The sequence below is a fragment of the Salmo salar genome, chromosome 27 (assembly GCF_965601325.2).
Source record: "Salmo salar chromosome 27, fSalSal1, whole genome shotgun sequence".
Taxonomy (NCBI): Eukaryota; Metazoa; Chordata; class Actinopteri; order Salmoniformes; family Salmonidae; genus Salmo; species Salmo salar.
The window spans coordinates 47,642,501-47,647,500 of NC_138317.1; the positions used below are offsets into that span (position 1 = coordinate 47,642,501).

Sequence of the window (5,000 nt, forward strand, 5' to 3'; positions counted from 1 at the left end):
CATACAGTAGCCCCTCATACAGCATCCCTCATACAGCATCCCTCATACAGCAGACCCTCATACTGCAGCCCCTCATACTGCAGCCCCTCATACAGCATCCCCTCATACAGCATCCCCTCATACAGCATCCCCTCATACAGCAGCCCCTCACAGCAGCCCTCATTCAGCAGCCCCTCATACAGCAGCCCCTCATACAGCAGCCCCTCATACAGCAGCCCCTCATACAGCAGCCCTCATACAGCAGCCCCTCATACAGCAGCCCCTCATACAGCATCCCCTCATACAGCATCCCCTCATACTGCATCCCCTCATACTGCATCCCCTCATACTGCAGCCCCTCATACTGCAGCCCCTCATACTGCAGCCCCTCATACTGCAGCCCCTCATACAGCAGCCCCTCATACAGCAGCCCCTCATTCTGCATCCCCTCATACAGCAGCCCCTCATTCTGCATCCCCTCATACTGCATCCCCTCATACTGCAGCCCCTCATACAGCAGCCCCTCATACAGCAGCCCCTCATACAGCAGCCCCTCATACAGCAGCCCCTCATTCTGCATCCCCTCATACTGCAGCCCCTCATACTGCAGCCCCTCATACTGCAGCCCCTCATACAGCAGCCCCTCATACTGCAGCCCCTCATACAGCAGCCCCTCATACTGCAGCCCCTCATACTGCAGCCCCTCATACAGCAGCCCCTCATACTGCAGCCCCTCATACTGCATCCCCTCATACAGCATCCCCTCATACAGCATCCCCTCATACTGCAGCCCCTCATACTGCAGCCCCTCATACTGCAGCCCCTCATACTGCAGCCCCTCATACAGCAGCCCCTCATACAGCAGCCCCTCATACAGCAGCCCCTCATACAGCAGCCCCTCATACAGCAGCCCCTCATACAGCAGCCCCTCATACTGCAGCCCCTCATACTGCAGCCCCTCATACAGCAGCCCCTCATACAGCAGCCCCTCATACAGCAGCCCCTCATACAGCAGCCCCTCATACAGCAGCCCCTCATACAGCAGCCCCTCATACAGCAGCCCCTCATACAGCAGCCCCTCATACTGCAGCCCCTCATACTGCAGCCCCTCATACTGCAGCCCCTCATACAGCAGCTGGTTCAGGTTCAGCCCCTCATACAGCAGCCCCTCATACTGCAGCCCCTCATACAGCAGCCCCTCATACAGCAGCCCCTCATACTGCAGCCCCTCATACAGCAGCTGGTTCAGGTTCAGCCCCTCATACAGCAGCCCCTCATACAGCAGCCCCTCATACTGCAGCCCCTCATACTGCAGCCCCTCATACAGCAGCCCCTCATACTGCAGCCCCTCATACAGCAGCCCCTCATACTGCAGCCCCTCATACTGCAGCCCCTCATACTGCAGCTGGTTCAGGTTCAACCCCTCATACTATACTGCAGCCCCTCATACAGCAGCCCCTCATACAGCAGCCTCTCATACTGCAGCCCCTCATACTGCAGCTCGTTCAGGTTCAACCTCTCATACTGCAGCCTCTCATACTGCAGCCCCTCATACTGCAGCCCCTCATACTGCAGCTCGTTCAGGTTCAACCTCTCATACTGCAGCCCCTCATACTGCAGCTCGTTCAGGTTCAACCTCTCATACTGCAGCCTCTCATACTGCAGCCCCTCATACAGCAGCCCCTCATACTGCAGCTGGTTCAGGTTCAACCTCTCATACTGCAGCCTCTCATACTGCAGCCCCTCATACAGCAGCCCCTCATACTGCAGCTCGTTCAGGTTCAACCTCTCATACTGCAGCCCCTCATACTGCAGCTCGTTCAGGTTCAACCTCTCATACTGCAGCCTCTCATACTGCAGCCCCTCATACAGCAGCCCCTCATACTGCAGCTCGTTCAGGTTCAACCTCTCATACTGCAGCCTCTCATACTGCAGCCCCTCATACAGCAGCCCCTCATACAGCAGCCCCTCATACAGCAGCCCCTCATACTGCAGCCCCTCATACTGCAGCCCCTCATACAGCAGCTGGTTCAGGTTCAGCCCCTCATACAGCAGCCCCTCATACTGCAGCCCCTCATACAGCAGCCCCTCATACAGCAGCCCCTCATACTGCAGCCCCTCATACAGCAGCTGGTTCAGGTTCAGCCCCTCATACAGCAGCCCCTCATACAGCAGCCCCTCATACTGCAGCCCCTCATACTGCAGCCCCTCATACAGCAGCCCCTCATACTGCAGCCCCTCATACAGCAGCCCCTCATACTGCAGCCCCTTACTGCAGCTGGTTCAGGTTCAACCTCTCATACAGCAGCCCCTCATACTGCAGCTGGTTCAGGTTCAACCTCTCATACAGCAGCCCCTCATACTGCAGCTCGTTCAGGTTCAACCTCTCATACTGCAGCCCCTCATACTGCAGCTGGTTCAGGTTCAACCTCTCATACAGCAGCCCCTCATACTGCAGCTCGTTCAGGTTCAACCTCTCATACTGCAGCCCCTCATACAGCAGCCCCTCATACTGCAGCCCCTCATACTGCAGCCCCTCATACAGCAGCCCCTCATACAGCAGCCCCTCATACAGCAGCCCCTCATACTGCAGCCCCTCATACAGCAGCCCCTCATACAGCAGCAGGTTCAACCTCTCATACAGCAGCCCCTCATACAGCAGCCCCTCATACTGCAGCTCGTTCAGGTTCAACCTCTCATACTGCAGCCCCTCATACTGCAGCTGGTTCAGGTTCAACCTCTCATACAGCAGCCCCTCATACAGCAGCCCCTCATACTGCAGCCCCTCATACGCAGCTGGTTCAGGTTCAGCCCCTCATACAGCAGCCCCTCATACTGCAGCCCCTCATACAGCAGCCCCTCATACAGCAGCCCCTCATACTGCAGCCCCTCATACTGCAGCCCCTCATACTGCAGCCCCTCATACAGCAGCCCCTCATACAGCAGCCCCTCATACAGCAGCCCCTCATACAGCAGCCCCTCATACAGCAGCCCCTCATACAGCAGCCCCTCATACTGCAGCCCCTCATACTGCAGCCCTCGTACTGCAGCTGTTCAGGTTCAGCCCCTCATACTGCAGCCCCTCATACAGCAGCCCCTCATACAGCAGCCCCTCATACTGCAGCCCCTCATACAGCAGCCCCTCATACTGCAGCCCCTCATACAGCAGCCCCTCATACTGCAGCCCCTCATACAGCAGCCCCTCATACTGCAGCCCCTCATACAGCAGCCCCTCATACTGCAGCCCCTCATACAGCAGCCCCTCATACTGCAGCTCGTTCACTTCATACAGCAGCCCCTCATACAGCAGCCCCTCATACAGCAGCCCCTCATACAGCAGCCCCTCATACAGCAGCCCCTCATACTGCAGCCCCTCATACTGCAGCCCCTCATACAGCAGCCCCTCATACTGCAGCTGGTTCAGGTTCAACCTCTCATACTGCAGCCCCTCATACTGCAGCCCCTCATACAGCAGCCCCTCATACAGCAGCCCCTCATACTGCAGCCCCTCATACTGCAGCCCCTCATACTGCAGCTCGTTCAGGTTCAACCTCTCATACTGCATCCCCTCATACTGCAGCTGGTTCAGGTTCAACCTCTCATACTGCAGCCCCTCATACAGCAGCCCCTCATACAGCAGCCCCTCATACAGCAGCCCCTCATACTGCAGCCCCTCATACTGCAGCTCGTTCAGGTTCAACCTCTCATACTGCATCCCCTCATACTGCAGCTGGTTCAGGTTCAACCTCTCATACTGCAGCCCCTCATACAGCAGCCCCTCATACAGCAGCCCCTCATACTGCAGCCCCTCATACTGCAGCCCCTCATACAGCAGCCCCTCATACTGCAGCTGGTTCAGGTTCAACCTCTCATACTGCATCCCCTCATACTGCAGCTGGTTCAGGTTCAACCTCTCATACTGCAGCTGGTTCAGGTTCAACCTCTCATACTGCATCCCCTCATACTGCAGCTGGTTCAGGTTCAACCTCTCATACTGCAGCCCCTCATACTGCAGCCCCTCATACAGCAGCCCCTCATACTGCAGCTGGTTCAGGTTCAACCTCTCATACTGCAGCTGGTTCAGGTTCAGCCTCTCATACTGCAGCCCCTCATACAGCAGCCCCTCATACTGCAGCTGGTTCAGGTTCAACCTCTCATACAGCAGCCCCTCATACTGCAGCTGGTTCAGGTTCAACCTCTCATACTGCAGCTGGTTCAGGTTCAGCCTCTCATACAGCAGCCCCTCATACTGCAGCTGGTTCAGGTTCAACCTCTCATACTGCATCCCCTCATACTGCAGCTGGTTCAGGTTCAGCCCCTCATACTGCAGCTGGTTCAGGTTCAACCTCTCATACTGCAGCTGGTTCAGGTTCAGCCCCTCATACAGCAGCCCCTCATACTGCAGCCCCTCATACTGCAGCCCCTCATACTGCAGCCCCTCATACTGCAGCCCCTCATACTGCAGCTGGTTCAGGTTCAGCCTCTCATACTGCAGCTGGTTCAGGTTCAACCTCTCATACAGCAGCCCCTCATACTGCAGCCCCTCATACTGCAGCCCCTCATACTGCAGCTGGTTCAGGTTCAACCTCTCATACTGCAGCCCCTCATACAGCAGCCCCTCATACTGCAGCCCCTCATACTGCAGCCCCTCATACAGCAGCCCCTCATACTGCAGCTGGTTCAGGTTCAACCTCTCATACTGCAGCCCCTCATACTGCAGCCCCTCATACAGCAGCCCCTCATACAGCAGCCCCTCATACTGCAGCCCCTCATACTGCAGCCCCTCATACTGCAGCTCGTTCAGGTTCAACCTCTCATACTGCATCCCCTCATACTGCAGCTGGTTCAGGTTCAACCTCTCATACTGCAGCCCCTCATACAGCAGCCCCTCATACAGCAGCCCCTCATACAGCAGCCCCTCATACTGCAGCCCCTCATACTGCAGCTCGTTCAGGTTCAACCTCTCATACTGCATCCCCTCATACTGCAGCTGGTTCAGGTTCAACCTCTCATACTGCAGC

General features: G+C 56.8%; 1 protein-coding gene across 1 annotated transcript in view; it reads left to right on the forward strand.

The window, feature by feature from the left end:
- The window catches only part of LOC106589161 (uncharacterized), a 36,472-nt gene that overhangs the window by 15,097 nt on the left and 16,375 nt on the right, over positions 1-5,000 (forward strand). The gene's annotated exons all lie outside the window — the stretch shown is intronic.